This window comes from Delphinus delphis, chromosome 9 (assembly GCF_949987515.2).
Source record: "Delphinus delphis chromosome 9, mDelDel1.2, whole genome shotgun sequence".
Classification (NCBI taxonomy): domain Eukaryota; kingdom Metazoa; phylum Chordata; class Mammalia; order Artiodactyla; family Delphinidae; genus Delphinus; species Delphinus delphis.
This window is the reverse complement of record NC_082691.1, coordinates 32,199,076-32,217,892: the sequence shown is the minus strand read 5'-3', so window position 1 is coordinate 32,217,892 and position 18,817 is coordinate 32,199,076.

Genomic DNA, 18,817 nt, shown 5'->3' with positions numbered 1-18,817 from the left:
GAAGACGGTGAGAAAAAATAAATATGAATTTGGCTTGGAAAAGCACAAAACAAACGAATGATCGTATTTAATGTGATTAAATAAAAAGCTAACAGCTACAGTGGTGTATTCTAGGTAGTGATATCTTGGATGCATTTGTAATTTTATACGTAAGTTGCTACTGGTCTCAAAAATAAATTAAAAATCAGGACTCTGACCATTACAGAAAAGAGGGAAGTATAAATTTGTTTGGTATATCTAATTTCATGACAGACTTTTCAATTCTTTGATTATCCAAAGAAAAGGAAATGTACCAGTTAGAAATATAACAATTTGTTCACAGATAATTTAGTTGTTTTTTTGAAGTCTTGACAAAACACTTGATTTGGTTTTAAACTAGTAAAACAATAGTTCCCCAGTAAATATTTTAAAGTAGTCAAGTTACATCATCCTATCATCCTCTTAAGTTCATTTGGAAAAACTATTTATTTAGTTTTGTACTTTTTCTTTTTAGTCTCTGAAAACCAACTAATTGAAGGAATATAAATGCCATGTACCATGATACTAAAACAAAGTTATTTGAGCAGCTCTTTAAAACAAATTTTAAAAACTGGCTTAATTAGTAAAGAAAAACTGTTCTAAAATACATTTTGTTTACATTTTGTATAATTAAACTACATTTCACTAATATGGTTAATAGATAATGTATTTTTTAAGTTTTCATGTAAAATTATTTCTCAGAAACCAGAGTAATTTACAAATGGTTTATTTTGACTTGAACAAATTAATGAAAGCTTAGAGACTAAGTTTATAGTGTAAATACTGAAGAATACAGTTAATAATTTATATAAACCTTAAACACCTAAGAAATTTAAAATGTAAAGACATGATTATTTGTAAAATGAACCTAGATTGGGTTTTATATATTATGTAACCTTTATATTTTGAAAATGATACAGTAGAAAAAATAATTTTTCAGAGTAAATTTCAATTGTAAAAAAGAGTTCCAAAATAATCTGGACAAACCCAAACTCTAAAACCTGAGCTATTTTCAAATGTTTTCTCAAACTCAAAGATTTATATAACCAATATTTTTATTTAAGGAAACTTTTTTCTGGTTGGAGAAATTTATTTATTTTTTTAAAACTTTTCAACTACTAAGTCAGGAATCAGAATTTTCATCTATCTGGTAACTTAAAACATAATTGTTAAAGTAGTAGATAAACATGATTCCTTTTATTGCTATTCTTTGTTTTACTGCTTCACATGAGTGAAACTTTAAAAAAATATTCATTTATTATTGCTACTCTGGGGGTGGGGGGATTGAGACCTTTAGTGAAAAGACTCTTTGGTAATTGATGTGTACATAAGTATTTGCAGACCAGCCACAGGAAACAAAGAAGATAGACATTTGTTTGTGGGGGGAGGGGTATGGGGAGGCTGAGAAGACTTGGATATTTAAATTTGTTTCTTGGTTGCAACTGATTTATCCTGCAGGTTTTCCTGCTAAGGGTGTAAGGATGGTGGTAGAGAGAGAATGTATTGACTGATGGAGTAAAATGGGACAGTAATCCAAGCATGAAATCCCACTGGAGAGAACAATAAGAACCTCCTCTCCCCACTAAAATAATCCGAAAGCAAAGCACATGCTGAGGTTATAACTAGTTCTCAGCATTTTCTAACACACAATTAAAAGACACATCTTAGGTTACTATTTTCATATTGGGACCTTTTGTTTTCCTGGCCATTTCTTTTCCAGAATCCCATTCAAAAGAAAAAAGGAACTATGCAGATTTCATGACATGGATATACAAATCAGCTCCTTTAGAGATAAACTGATGAATCCTTCATGCTGTCTATATATGAAAATACAGTTTTTAGATATAATAAGGCAAAGTATATTTATAAATTCCTTACTTGCAGGAATAATGGTAGATCATTATCATTTACACTTTGACTCTTTAAAATTCATTCCTTCTGAGTTCTGTTTGCATTTTGGTCCTGAACTTCTCTAGCGTGATGATCCCAGCTTTAAAGATGGAAACAACAGGCTAGATGAGGATTTTATTGTTATTTCAAAACATCTCAGCTAAAATTCATAAGAATCTGAGAATATAAGATACAGCAGAAAATAAACAAAACTTAATCTAAACTCTTTATCAAAATTGACCCTATAAAGATTTGTGCTAAAATTCATGCCTAACACACTTCCGTTGAAACATTTCTTTTTTGTAGTAGGTTGCTTAAAAATATAAAAGTTGGTAGTATTTTTTGTAGCTTTTCTCAAATGACTTAAATTTACTGACCAATTATTTTTAAATTGACAGTGCTAGTGCCTTCTCAAAGGCAAAATTTTGCTTGAACTGGGATTTAAATTTAATATCAATAATTGAAACTGATAATTTCCCCTCATTTAATTTTGGTTTGGGGGAGGGGAGTCTTGTGCCAGTCATTGAAGTAATTTTTCTATTTTTTAAGTTATTTTTCTTTGTAAACTCTTCATATCTTATTTGTAATCTAAAAGTGTTTTTCCTAGCACTTTCCAAGACTTGGAAAAAAATTTAAATGTAACTAAATCTTACTCTAAATATTATTAAAACTTTAAAAAATGTGTATAATTTGATACAAAGAAGTATGAAACATATTACTATTGAATATTTTCCACTAAACTAACATAACTGTATGGCCCCTCTTTTTAATTCTAACCCATTCTAATTCAAATCCAGCTACTAAAAATTTAATTCATAAAAAGGACGCTAACAAAGGTCATAAATACCAAAAAAAATCAATTTTGTTACATCAAGAAAAGGTATGATTTCTGTTATATTGTTAACAGTTTGTTCTGGGACAATTAAATACTGAATGATGTCACCATCTTTTGCTTTCGTTTGTTGAAAATAGCCTAGAATTTTGCTCCTTCATTCTAAATATTACCATGTATCTTATGGTAATTTATCTGCTCTTATATTTTTTAATACCAAGATTCAAATGCCATTTTTGGTTTTGATTTAAATGAATGGCCATCTATAAAAAGCCAAATAGAAAATAAACTAAAATTTTTTTAAATTTTGGTGTAGTACATTATAGATGCTTATCTCTGGCAACCATAGAGTTATATTCAAATTGTATTTTAATCCACAGCCAATATCATAGCCTTTAAAAACAGATTAAATTGAATTTTGTTTTAAATATTAATAGACAGCAAAAGAAGTTGAGAAAATGTTTAATCCAGTGAAATAGACAATAGGGTTAAAGGTGACATTACTCTTTTCCCTCAATATCAACAAATCTTCCAGTTGAGGGCAGTTTTGTCAGGTATGGAAGGTATGGAATGCAGTCAGTGTGTGCAGTTGGACAGGAGAACATATGTACATATTCCTGCTGAGAAACCCTTTGTGGAGATTTGTGGAGTAAAGCAAGATAGAACTTGTGTTCAGTTCTGAGGTTGCAGGTTAAAACAAGCAAGGTAAGCATTATTTTATTAAGTTTTTGCCTTAACTGTCAGAATACTTCAATATGATGCTTTTAAAGGTGGGGAGAGAAGAGTAATAATATAGACCGAACTGGAATTAGGATGCTATTAGTACATCAACATTAGAATTTAAATAATACAAATATGTTTGGCATTTTCTATTTGTCTTGTTTTCTATTTTTAAAAAACTATTACATACAGGTTAAAAATATCCAATAACATTATTAAAACATACATGTAATGAATTTTAAAACTTAGAATAATATCACATATTTTGAAAATGTTAGGTGTTAAATTTACTCAAAAAATATGAAGTTATTATCACAAACCATTTCTGTTGGATTGTTCTACCACTTCTATTTTTGCATATGATCCATATATGGATGGTTCCTTTTAATCAAAGTAAATAACATTATTTGAGAAAATGTCCCTAATGAAAAAAAAAAAAATGGTGTGCTGTTATTGTGAAAACAACAATGTGTTTTGAAACCTAAATATAGAGAGGAAGCTCAGATTTTAAGTGAAAGCTGGGTCCTATTATTTACTGCATTTTCTCTATTTATTGAGGGATAGGGGAACGGATTAAACTGTAATATTGCTTCAGGGCTGACCACCAATAAAGTTTTTAGTGGCTATAAACAAAGGATGTTGTTTCAATCAATGATAGCCCCTTCCTATTACTATTCTCAGAAGAGATTCTCTTTCCTTGATTATTAAATATCCCTAAATTATTTCATTACAGAGTTGGGGGAAAGTCATGTTACATTAGGATAACTAAATATTTTTAACACTTTGAGCTTTTGACAGATGAAGAAGGACCACTGCTTTTTAAATAAACAAAACATTGTCTTTTTGTTGTAATAAGTGATGCATTTATTTTCTTTCCTATTCTCTACCAATGTTCTGCTAATATAGTAATAAGCTGAATTACTCTGAGATGTGGTAGTTAATGGAAATAAATATATTACAATCAAAGTGCAAAGAAGTTGTATAAGCAAGAAAAGGAGAAAAATCAGCATGTCTTGATTAAGCTAAAAATTAAAGTATCTTCCCACAACCAAATCCAGTGATCTGGATTATAGTTTTTATTGTTTAAAGTCTATAACAGTTAAAATTTGAACGTATTGTTGGTTTGCAGTTACTACTAATTATCATAGGTAGAATCTCTTTAATAGCTTGTGATTTCATTTAATGTAACTTTGTATGTAATATAAAAACCAATTGCTTTGTTTTTTAAACAATTTTTCATATTTTTTTCAATAAGTTTGAAAACATGAAAGTTAAGCTGAAGACTACTAGTTATTTTGTTAAAATCTATTATCTGTGGGTTAAAATATGGTCTTTTCCATCGAATTTTTCCATGAAAGCTTGAAATAATAACCTATTAAAAACCAAGAGATGCAATGGCATTTACAAAGTCATAAAACAGGTTTTGCTGATTTTTTAAAAAATAGTCTTAAAGGTAATTTAAGGATATTACAGAATTTGATTTATGTATGTGTAACTAATTAGAAGTTGGACATTTAAACAGAAATTCATTTTGAAAGTAATACAATTTAAGCAAATTGTCACCAAGTGGCATTACCAAAGTGATTATGCTATATAAAATGTGGCATAGACTCTGGATTTTCAATTCTACTATGGATATACCAATATAAATATGCAAATAAATTATGGTTTTCAAAAGCCCAGGCTAGAGTGGATGTAAAGTCAAAAAAGCAGACTCTGTGGCGTAAAGGGAAGTCAAAGTGTTTGAAGCACTTGTAACAGGAAAAGGCTGTGTGAACTGGAAAATATCTAGATTCACTATAGTAAATAGTAAGTTATGATTTCTCTAAAATGTAATTTTGGTGGTTAAGATTTGGTCTTTGGACATGTAAACTTTTAGCACTTTTTTTTATCTAATGGAAAGAGAAAGAGATTGCAGCAGTTCATATTAGAACTTAGTCCTAAAAGACTCAAAGTGGGAAAATAGCCCTTTATATATTCCAAAATCTTGGATTCTTTGTATGAAGAAGTTTGGGCATTTCGTTTTTGTGTTTAATTAGGGGATAGTACAGAGTATCATCTCTTTTATATGTCTTTCATTTGAACCTCTTTCATTATAAAACAATTCTAAAATTTGAGGGCTGGGAGGATTTTTGGGGGGTCTGCTAGAGTCTCCTTTTACATTTGAGGAAATTGAAGCCAGGGAAGATCAAAGCAGGTAGACACACAGCTAGTTCGGTGGCAGGACTGAGACTGTGTTTATCATAGAATGATACCACATAATAATCCTGAGTGGAAGGTAGTAAAAATACTTCTTCCTATTTTTGGTGGTAAGAAAACTGACCCAAGGTGAGATTTGCCCAGACCCAATAGCATTACTTTCTAAAAAACAAACAAACACCTATATTTATCCAGACCAAAAGTTCTACATGTCGTTGAAAGCTAAAGGCAAAAGACTTGAAGGTAGAAGAGACCTTGAAAAAAAAAATTACCTGGTTCATCTCAGTCACTTTCCCCAGGATCTCATTTAAACTACCCCAAACATGTAAACTCAGTTTAATGTGAAAGGCTGATATGGAAAAAGATTCCATGACTTTTCTTCTCTCAAAAGCTTGATTCAAGGCCCAGCCACATCAGAACCTCCAGAAGCCAAGGAATCTGTATTAACAACCGCTTCACACACTCTTAGCAGTAAGCTAAGAAATTCCTCCTCATATCAAACTTTAAAAATGATATGTTCAGATTTAGTCCAAATTAACAATAGTTTATCACTGGGTTTGAATTTTATTTTCTTTTTGCTTTAGTGAAATTTCAGGGGGGGGAGATGTGTATATACATATACATGTACATATATTTGCATATCTATCTCCCTGTGCTGTAGTTCAAACTCTTCCCTCCTCTGCTATCTCCTGCATTGTGAAGAACAGCTGGCAGAAGCGCCCCCTGCCACTAGCCCTTCTCTTATTTGCTCACACCGGGACAGAGTGGTGGTCACAGGCCATAAATCCTTCTGGCTTCCCACCCCTAACTAGAGACATGAACCATGGCCTGTTCGCAGAGCTCAAAGTCCCTGGCTGTGCCTTTGAATTAAAAGCTGCACTTAAATAACTTCATTTACCTGTAAATCTGTTGATGTTCATAAACTGTGGATGCCACAAAGGCGCCTGTTTTCTCTGTGTGTCACTGACCCTGCTGTGACCCTGGGTCAGTATTTTTTCACCTCCTTGGTCTGGTTTCCGCAGTTGTAAAGAGAATTAAACTATTTATACCATCCTTTACCTTTTCCACAACAACCAGCACTGAGTAGACTTTCTACAAATATTTGTGGAACTTAGTTTTCAGAAAGAGAACTAAGACTGGAAATAGCAATGAAATTATTGGACCACTTCGGAAAGTTCTATCAAATGCAAGAGGGGAAGGGGTTATTGCTTGACACTGGAAAATAATGCAAGTAGGATACTTTGTGTATATAGAACCAGTATCAGAGAAAAGAAAGCTCATTTAAATACCACAGCTAAGTAAGAAGAGTTGGTAGGGAAAGCAGGACAAAAATGAAAAACTATCCCCTGTAAAGCAATCCCTTACTGATGCCAACCACCCAAACAAGCCAATGTCCCGACCAGAGGTTGTAAAAAATTTGTCTCAGCTCTCCGAGTAAAACAATTTATTTCCATAAACGGTTTCCTTCTGTTAGAATCAGAACCTCATGCTTCAGATGAACTTAGATAAGAAATTATTACCATAATACAGAATTTATAGGTAAAAGGGAATTAACACAGAAAACCAAAAATGTCAAAATTTTGAAGCTGATGAGTCAAATGTCAAATTACTAGATGATCAATCAGTGTGAATGTTTACTGATAACTACATTTGGCCTTTAAATTAATTTTCTAACTGCTTCCCTTAGATTTTTTTTTTTTTTGTGGGGAGTCGAGTCATGTGGGAAACTTCCCTGACCAGGGATGGAACTCATTCCCCCTGCATTGGAAGCATGGAGACTTAACCACTGGACCACGAGGGAAGTTCTTCCCTTAGATTTCTGAAGAATGAACCAATTTGGATATTTTAATTTTATAGAAACAAATTTAAGATGATTAGAACAAAAACTTGAGTCTCTTGAGCCCAATTATATTGAAAATATACTAGACCAAACTAAAGGTAAACAAAATATCATTAGATTAAAACCATGTATATTAGATTTAAAGAATTTAAAGTGCTCAGTTAAAATATCTATGTTTACTTCTATTCCTGGTGGTTTCTTGAACTATTCTGCAAGAATTACTTAGAAAAAATACATAACATTTTTGTTTGTGCTGCAGTGACTATCCCTGGCTTGGCTTTTCCCCCTCTAGAGTGGAAATGTTCATTTGAGCAACATTTTCAAGAGAAACTTTTCCATAGAATTAAAGAAGTTCAGCATAGTTGCTCTTTCATGCTAAATAGCTTTAGCAGTGGTGCACTTGAAAAACTCCAAAAATAATGGGAATAGCAGGGCTCTAGGAGAAAAAAAGATCCTGCAGATGAATCTTTATTTTCAGTATTTGAAATAAGCACAGTTATATAATGCAGCTTTTTTTTAAAAACAAATTTATTTATTTATTTTTTGACTGCGTTGGGTCTTCGTTGCTGCGCGCGGGCTTTCTCTAGTTGCGGCGAGCAGGAGCTGCTCTTCGTTGCGTTGTGCAGACTTCTCATTGCGGTGGCCTCTCTTACTGTGGAGCACCAGCTCTAGGCGTGCGGGCTCAGTAGTTGTGGCACTCAGGCTCAGTAGTTGTGGCTCGCAGGCTCTAAAGCGCAGGCTCAGTAGTTGTGGCGCACGGGCTTAGTTGCTCTGCGGCATGTGGGATCTTCCCGGACCAGGGCTCAAACCCGTTTCCCCTGCATTGGCAGGCGGATTCCTAACCACTGTGCCACCAGGGAAGTCTCTATAATGCAACTTTAATACTCTGTGATTATGAGTATCCCTGTGCATTCTATCTGCTTAATTCATTCTCATAAAACGAAGGAGAAGCTTGATGGAACAAACTGACTGATTTAGGAGCCATTTCTTATTTCTCACTTATTTAAAATAACAAATTGTAAAGAAAAAAAGCAGCTTATTGGAATTTATTGTGCTTTTCAGGTATGATATTTCAAATTTTTGTAGAGACTAAAATTTTTAGAGTCTAGGCAAATTGAAAACTATTTTGTTAACAAAAAATTCATAATGTGAAAGTAAATGAAGACTCTCAATGATAACAGCAGAAAAGATTATTTAGCCTATTTAGTTTATACCTCCAAGTGTTTATAAAAATAATAGCCTTTTAATCTTGTCCTGCTACTTTGAAGTTATTAATAATGTAAATATAGAAGAGATTTTTATAAAACTTAGAAGTTTATAAAACTTCTATTCCACTGCAACAATTTAAATATATTTTTAACAAGAAAAGTCCTTATAGTCTAAAGTCAGAACTAATAATGTTTGAAAACAAGGAAGCCAATCAAATTTGGGTTGATTTTTCCTTTTACTTCTTGTGCTGTTGTGTTTTTCATATTGAAAATCTTTCATGCCCATGACACATTCAAAGGTAGACACATTGTGCACTGTATATTTTAAACTTACCTCACTTTTCTTTGTTCTTTTTATTTTGTAATATAATGAACTTAATTTAAAGTAATCATGTACGACATATTCATAACTTAGACTACACATGTAGGCTGGTCTCAACTAAGTCATTATTTTCCATGATGCCTTCCCTGATCCTTGACACTAGAAATTACCTCTCACTCCTCCGATGTTAGAATTCAGAAGCATGAATTTGACATAGCACTTCATATATTGCAAGATATTTATCATTAAAAAAATTTTTTTTACACTTATCTCCTCTGTTAGAGTGTAAACTGATTAGAAAGCCTGATTTATCTTTGTATATAAGTAAACTCCATGAGTGCAGGGTTTTTCTTTTTTGGTTTGGTTTAGTCTATATTGCTTATTGCTAATTTTCCAATACCTAAAATTGTGCTTGACACATAGTATATACTCAATAAATATTTGTTGAATGAATGCATGATACTATCTAACATCCAGCCTTTTATGAAGCAAGCCCTCAATTAAAGTTGTTGAACATACAAATGCTGGGGCTTTTGGGGTGCAAATGCATACTTTATCCCACCTTCTAAAATGCATGTGGTGATCCTGTTTCAAAGAAAAAAACTAGCTACTTTGGAATTGAGAATATAGACTAATTCTGCAACAAAATACATCAAAGTTCTGTCATTTCCAGTTTTGTGAAGGTGCTGAAAAGTCTTTGATCATAATTTCTTATCAGTACAATCATGTCAGATAGAGCATCATAAAGTTGAATCACTTCATACACAGACTAACTTCTAAAAAATAGTAGAGAGTATAATTGAATTTAAAGGAAACTTTTTTGAGACTTACTCTGTATGAATGATTTTTGTCACATCTGGCAATGTATATTGAGTAAACATGAGGTTTTTATTAAGTAGCCCTATGATACAGTCCTATTTTAAGAGAAGAAATGGTAAAATTGTCCAGAAAAAGAGCAAGTCTATGACCTAAAACTCCTTAAACAATAATTTTCAAGTTAAAAAAGTAAAGTGGCTGAGAACTTCATACAAATTATCAAGTGGGATTCTGGGAAGTTACAATAAACTCATTTCACCTTCTACTTTGAAATAGCTATGATTTTCAGATAGTGAAATCTATGCTTTGATTTTTACAGAATCTTTAATTTTTACATTTCTCATTTCACAATGGCCAATATCAAATAGTTAGCATTATCTAAAATGTAGTAATATAATGTCATAAGTTTTAATTATGTAGCTAGCTAACAAAAATGATTTATAGAATCACTAGCTTCTGAAAATAATGAATATAACAGAAACATTTTTCTGTAAAGACTTTAGTGTATTGGGTATACTTTGAACTGGATTTGTTCATGTCTACAATTCTCTCTCTAATAAATGTCATCAAAAAATATTTGGTGAAATAATGTTTTCTTATTTATTTAACAAATATTTGAGCCCCCAAAGGTGTAGGGCACTGTGGAGGGCAGAAATTGATGCATAAGGTGTGGTCCTTGCTCACCACCCCGTAAAAGGCAGCATATAAATGCCATTTATGCAGCCCTTAAAAATGTCTGCGATGCACCCCAAAAGCCCTTAACTTTCTTTAATGGCCCATTTTAAAGACTGTATTTAGAAATCCATCCAAACCCTTCTTGAACATATCTAAATGATATAAAAATATCAAAGTGCCTTCAAAAAATAATGACTCTATCAAATAAACTATTTAGTTTTTTTTTCTCAATCAGAGGTTTCTTGGTTCATCATGTCCTAACAGAGATTGACAGTAAAGGGCCACAAGAAACTCACTATGTACCCTCTAAAGAACTTTCTTTTTTCCAAAGATCTCTCAAGGTTGAAACTATGCTTTCTAATTCTAAATACCAAACAAGTTCACACACATCCCACCAGTTCCTTTCAGGAATTTTTGAACCGCAATGATATATCCTCTTATTTTAAGGTTCTAGTTTGTAGTGCCCTGGTTCTCTCAGCCTGGTCTCTTAAGATACTCATTGATGGATGTCTTGGATCATTTGTTGCCTTTTTCCAGACTTCTGTCTTCCTTTCACTGTTTTTGGAGCAATATTCAACATCCAGGCAGGGGTTCACTATGATTTTATGAAAGGAGAAGTTCTGTTTTACATCTTGTTTCAGTGATTTGTGAGTATCACCCAGGGTGGGGAGATTTCAGGCTTTTTGGACCTCTATCTCAGGCTGCTGTTTAAATGCAACTATGCACACTAACTCCTCAATCTCTTCCCGAGGTATTGGTTATTGTTTGGAGCAGAGCCCCTTGTTTTTTCTCTTACCTAGACTGAAGCTTATTTTGCACCCTTTATGTTCTTGGGTGAATGGATGGAGGAGAAGAATAGATAACTGTTAACCAGTGTGTTAAAGTGGTGAGTAGAAATCATCAGCACTGTCATATCCCACAGATAGGATAGTCTTACCCACTAATGATTAAACAGATCAGGTTCATCTCAATGATGTTACACAAAAGTTTAGCCTTATAATTTTGTCTGGCTGTCCCCTAATTTGAAAATGACTGGCCTGGACTTAATGATCTTTAAAGCCCTTTTGAGCTCTAATATTTTACTGATTCTCCTGAAACAGGAAATTGCTACCCAAGGTTGACTTTGCTTATAGCTTATTTGTTGCCATTTAGTATTTAAATAGTGTCTAGAGAAAATTTTATCACAGCCAACATGGAGACTTATAAGTTGAATTTTCTGGGAAGAAATGCAGAATAAGCTAAAGGATAATAAATTTCCATCTAGAGAGTTGTAATCGTAGCAGAATTCATTTTTTGAAAAATCTCACTTATACATACGGGTGAGAGGAAGAGTGAGTGGGCTTTCATCCCCCATGCACCAGCCTTTAGAAATTTTAGCATCACTTTTTCAAAAATTCACCATTTTGGCCATATTAAAATGTACAATTCAGTGACATTTAGTACATTCCCCATGTTGTATGACCATCCTCACTACCTAGTTCCAGAATATTTTTGTCATCCCAAGGGGAAACCCTACTTATCACCACTTTTAAGGAGAGAGGGAGCAAACATTTCATGGACACTTGGCATCATTTGTTCTTTTGGTTCTAGTACTTATAAAACTAAACATAAATTCTAGCCAAACTTTAGTACTCACTTTCACCTTCTGTAGGCTGAAACTATTAAGATTCAAGAAATAAAAACTAATTAAATTCATAACTTAAATATACATAGAATATTTTTTTTCATAGAATATTAAATAATGAGATACAATTCAATCTGAAGTCAATATATTCTTGTCTATTACATTGTGGTTTTATCTAATGGGTGATCTTTTAAATTTTTTTAACTTTTCTGTTTATGTAGTACACAGTTTGCTACTAGTTGCACTTTTCTCACCCTATGAGACTATAGTGTGTTTTCCAAAGGATTAATCTGCTGAAAAAGATTCTAAACCTACTTGCATTGTAGTTAGCTAAGTGAAATTCCTTGTGCTAGCAAGCCTAGGAGTAGTAATTCATACTGTATACAGTGTAGAAATGTTCTTTGAGGAATTGGGTCAGTCATCTCCCTTTCATTTTACTTTTTTTTTTCCTCTCTCTTTTTTGGTGCTGAAAACTGGGATCATTTTTACTTTCAAAGCTAAGGTTTTTCCCAGTTTTTTTAAAATACAAATTTATTTATTTATTTATTTATTTATTCTTGGCTGCATTGGGTCTTTGTTGCTGTGCGCAAGCTTTCTCTAGTTGTGGTGAGCGGAGGCTACTCTTCATTGCGGTGCATGGGCTTCTCACTGCGGTGGATTCTCTTGTTGCAGAGCACGGGCTCTAGGCGCGCCGGCTTCAGTAGTTGTGGCTCACAGGCTCAGTACTTGTGGCTTGCCGGCTCTAGAGCGCAGGCTCAGTAGTTGTGGCGCACGGGCTTAGTTGCTCCGTGGCACGTGGGATCTTCCCGGACCAGGGCTCAAACCCATGTCCCTTGCCTTGGCAGGCGGATTCTTAACCACTGCACCACGAGGGAAGTCCCTTTTCCCAGTTTTTAAAAAATTATAATTAAATACGCTTTAGCCACAGTTGTCTCCTCTTCAAATTATGGGTTGGAAACATTTCAATTTTTATTTAAATAAATTTATACTTATAGAAACTCTGAAAGAATAGTGCAGTGAATCCACACAGCTTTTTGACTTAACTCTGTATCTGTATATAAAATTTTTTTGTTTGAACTATTTGAAAAAGGTTGCAGTCATCTTGACACTTCACCCTTTCAGTCTGCATCTTCTAAGAATAATGATATTCTCCCATAGAATCATTATGCTATTTTCATAGCTAAGAAAATTAACATTCATTCAGTCACATTAGCTAATATGCATAGTTCAAATTCAGTTTCCCAAAGTGACCCAAATACCTTTTGTGGATATTTATTTGTTAGATCCTGCATGCAGTCAAGGTTTAAGTACAGCATACCAAAATCGTATCTTTTCAGTGTCTTTTAATCTAGACCACTACACACCCACCCCAGCCTTTCAGGCTGGTTGTGTGTAGAATTTCTCGCATTCTGAATTTGTCAGATTATTTTCTCCAGATTAGGTTCGGGTTAAACACTTTTGGCAAGAATACTTCTAAGCAAAGTTGTAAACCTTACACTGTATTACAATACAGGTTCATGGAGGCACGTGTGTTGTCCACTATTGATGATGCGAAATTTGGTTACCTTGTTAATGTGATGACTGCCAGATCTCTCCATTGTAAAGGAATATTCCTTTCTTTTATGATTAATAAGTAATCTGTAGCATGATACTTTGAGTCCCTTCAAATATCCTTCTTTCCAACGAACATTCACCCAAAGGTTTTAGAATCCATTGATAATTTCTGTCTAAATTTGTTATTATATTGAAGGCTGCAGAATGATTTCTTAATTCTATCAGTTATACATTCACTAACTGTCATTCACCTGTAAAGAACTTTCCCACTCCTTCTGTGTGTGTGTGTGTGTGTGTGTGTGTGTGTGTGCGCGCGCGTGCGTGTCTGTGTTTGACTTCATTTTTAAGAGTTTGTGGGGGGGTATGTGTCTGTATCACATATATATGGAGTTTCACCCTTTGTAATATATTTACAAATGTTTTCTGCAGTTTATCATTTCTCTTCAACTTTGTTTATCGTATGTGTCACACATTTTTTTTCTATGTAATTGAATTTATCAATTTCTTTTATTGCAAATGGATTTTGAGTGGTAATTAGCAAGGATTCTCTCACACCCAGATGATGAAGAAATTCACTTATGTTTTCTTTTCAAACTGGCATGGTTTCATTCGTTTTATTTAAATCATTGCTTCATTCTGGAAATTCCCTGGCAGTCCAGTGGTTAGGACTTGGCGCTTTCACTGCCGTGGCCTGGGTTCCATCCCTGGTCGGGGAACTAAGATCCTGCAAGCCTGTGGCGAGGCAAAAAAAAAAAAAAAAAAGAAAAAAAATCCTTGATTAATTCTGTGTTTCACTGTATACTCATAGGTGTCCCAACACCATTTCTTAAAAAGTCCGTCATTGCCTCAGTGATTTCAGAAGGCTACCTCTTTAATATACCAACTTTCCATATGTAAATTGGTCTATTTCTAGACTTTCTGTTCCACTCACTTATCTGTGTGTCTATTTTCATGGACTAGTACCACACTGTTTTAATTATGGAGATTTTATAGTATGTTTTAATATCTGGTAAGAATAGTCTCGATTTGCTGCCTCCAAGCCCAGGGTTTTCATAGCTATTTCAGCAGGTTTAGTTTTGCAAATAAACTTTAGAATCATATTATCTATCTCTAAGGGGGAAAAGAAAAAAACACTTGGACTGGGGCATATGAGAACTCTCTGTATTTTCCACTCAATTTTGCTATGAACCTAAAACTCCTCTAGGGACTTCCCTGGCTGTCCAGTGGTTGAGACTCTGTGCTCCCAATGTGTGTGTGTGTGGGGGGGGCATGGGTATTTTCCCTGGTCAGATCCTGCATGCCGCACTGCACAGCCAAAAAAAACCTCTAAAAAATAAAGTTTATTAATTTAAAAAAATTGTTAGAATGGATGAGTTGTGTTGAATTTATATATGAATTTGGGAAGAATTGTCATCTGTATGATGTTATATCCAAGAATGAACCATTTCTTTTCCTACTTTGATGTCTTTCAGGAGGGTTGTAAAGTTCTCCTAAGTATTCCTACATATTTAATCTTTACTGTTGCTGTTGTACATGGATTTTCTTTTCCATTATATTTTCTAACTGGATGTGTTTATACATTTGAAGACCCCTGGTTTTTGCATTTTTGATTTTATACGTTGCTACCTTATATATGAATTCTCTTATTGTTTATGTTAGTTTTATCATTGATGCCTTTTGGTTTTCTATGTTCAGTACACCTTCATATCACCTCCAAATAGAGATTTTTTTAACTTCATCTTTCCAGTCTTTATGCCTCTAATTTTCTCTTGCCTAACTGCATTTACTACCTCCAATACAAAGTTATATAGTAATGGAGATAGTAGACATTTTTTTTTTTTTTATGTTGGGGATAGGAGTTAATTAATTAATTTATTTTTGCTGTGTTGGGTCTTTGTTTCTGTGCGAGGGCTTTCTCTAGTTGTGGCAGGTGGGGGCCGCTCTTCCTCACGGTGCGCGGGCCTCTCACTATAGCGGCCTCTCTTGCTGCGGAGCACAAGCTCCAGACGCGCAGGCTCAGTAGTTGTGGCTCACAGGCCTAGTTGCTCCGCAGCATGTGGGATTCTCCCAGACCAGGGCTCGAACCCGTGTCCCCTGCATTAGCAGGCAGATTCTCAACCACTATGCCACCAGGGAAGCCCCAAAAAAAAGAATAGTTATTGAATTTTGTAAAGAGCCATTAGACAACTGGAAATAATCATACGATTTTTCTCTTTAGACTATTAATATGGTGAATTATATTAATGTATTACCTACTATTAAACATTCTTATATATGTAGAATAAATCCCCTTTGGTGTATTTGTTTGAAATGTGCTCTTGGAGTCTACTTGCTACTTATCTCATTCAGAATATTTGCATTGTTATTCTTAAATGAAATTTGTCTGTACTTTTCTATTTCGTGCTACCTTTAAGTTTAGATATCAATGTTAAACTTGCTTCACAAAACAATTTGGATTTAAAAAAAAAATTCCCTGAAACAATCTGGATAACCTTGGTATTATCTGGTTTTTGGAGTCTTGTCAGAATTACCCTTGGAAATCATGTGGGCCTGGCGCTTTTTCTTGAATTAGTTCTTTAATAAATATCTCTATTTCTTCTAGAAATTGGTCTGTTTAAGCTTTCTGTCTCTACGGATGGCAACATTGATAAAAGGAAACACATTTTAATATGAGTAAGTTCATGCTAATACCTCCAATTCAAATCCAACACAAGAGAGATCTTCCTCACCTTCCCTTACTCCACATTTCTATCTTCCTTCTCTCACAAAATGAAAAATATGGGCTCCCAACAACATCCATATTTCCACTCATTATTTTCAAATCATACACAGCTTCAATTCTATTAGCCTAAAAGACCATGTTTTTTTACTTGGGGAGGGTCATGAACACCTTTTAGAATCTGATGGGAGCACTAAACTCTTTCTTTAGAAAAATAAACATAAACACATCTAGTTCTGAATACATATTCAAAGATTCAGGGTCTCTCTAAAGTTCATTCACTTGGCTACCCCCTAGCCAAGGACCCTAGGTTAAGACTCATTTCCTTAAACTACCTACTGTAAGGAGTATCATGTTCTAGAAAGGATTCAATTATTAGGTGGAGAGTTGGATTAGATCATTTTAAGACATTACTCAACCCTGAGGTTCCAATCTAGAATGTTTAACCGAATGGTAAAACAAAACAATACAGCATGAAAGACTGATCAAGCATTTATGGACTACTTATACAAATGACCAATTTTAAAGGACTATATGAATTTAAGAATGGTAACTAAGAGATTCTTCCAAGTTAAGAGGTTCTCTCTCTCCCTCTCTTTTTTCTTTTGAATAATTTTCTACAAAAATTTGTTTTTTTCCCATATATTGAGAATTATTTTTCACTGAATTGAAGTATACATATCACTCCATATTTTTAAATTATACATTCTATCTTTGGAGATAAAAAATAGTCACAATTTGATTACATTATTTTAAATAGATAAAAACATGTATGTTTTAAAAACTTCAAACAGTACTAAAAAATGTGAAATTTAAGCCTCCCTTCAGTATGTGAACTGCAGTCAACTAATTTCTGGAAACTACCATGTCCATGTCATATGTTTCCAAAGTACTTAACAGCAGATATGTACATATTTCCATTTCATGCATGAACACATGCACTACATTAATACAGATACACAAATGGCAGCATAGAATACATACTATTCTACACCTTGTTTTACACTTTACCTATATATTTTGGATGGTTTTTTATATCAGTACATACAGATTGTATCATTTTGTTAATGTTTTTCTTCATTTTTTGAATAACTAAACTATTGAATGGGTTGCCATAATAAACTTTTTTATTAATTTAATTATATTTATTTTTGGCTATTCTTCATTGCTGCACACAGGCTTTTCCCTAGTTGCAGTGAGCGGGGGCTACTCTTCATTGTGGTGCGCGGGCTTATTGCTGTGGCTTCTCTTGTTGCGGAGCACGGGCTCTAGGCGCGCGGGCTTCAGTAGTTGTGGCTCGTGGGCTCTAGAGCACAGGCTCAGTAGTTGTGGGCGCATGGGCTTAGATGCTCCTCGGCATGTGGGATCTTCCCAGACCAGGGCTCGAACCCATGTCTCCTGCATTGGCAGGCGGATTCTTAACCACTGCGCCACTAGGGAAGCCCCATAATACACTTTTACTAGTTTTCTGTTGATGGACATTTAAGTTGCATCAATAAGGAGTTTCATATGTGAATATTTGTGCCCATGCTCATGTATATCTAAGGTATATTTCTAGAAGTAGCATTTTTTTTTTTTTTTTGGGCCTTGCTGTGGGGCTTGCAGAATTTTAGTTCCCTGACCAGGAATTAAACCCGGGCCTTCAGCAATGAAAGTGCAGGGTCCTTACCCCTGGACTGTCAGGGAATTCCTGCTCTTTAAATTTAAAAGCAAATTTTTCATACTAATTTGGCAATTATTAGGTAAAATAAGTGTATATATTTGGGTATATCTTAAGATATAAACTCAACTTAAAATGTCAGTTAGTTTTTAAAATGTATTAGTGTCCTGTTCTCCAAAGATGACTTACAATTCTAAATCTAATGGGCCAATTCAGATTTGGAGTACCATATATTATGAACACATTTAACTCAAACTTTGGCCCATTTCTATGAATATCCGTGTTAAGATTTAGTGAAGTTTTATTTATTTATCTTTTATTTTTTGGCCTCGCCTCGTGGCATGCAGGATCTAACCCCGACCAGGGATCGAACCCGTGCCCCCTGCAATGGAAGTGTGGAGCCTTAACCACTGGACCACCAGGGAAGTCCCAAGATTTAGTAAAGTTTTGATCAGCTGTTGGAGTGATCTGGTTAATTGGATTTTCTCATTAATTGACTTTTAGTCAGAAAGTCCTTTATTTCAACTCTTGAAGTTTTTTAAATGTGTTAGCTTCCTGCTTTTAATCCAATAAAAACTTTTTAGCAATCTTCACGCACCTTAAAATTAAGTCTAATTGAATTTTATTGTGGAAATTATAGGACCTTTACTAAACAGTCTAAAGGTCATGGAATAAAAATTGTTTCACTAAATAAGATTTTGGTTAGCACTTTGTTTTCTCATGACACATCTCTGTCACCT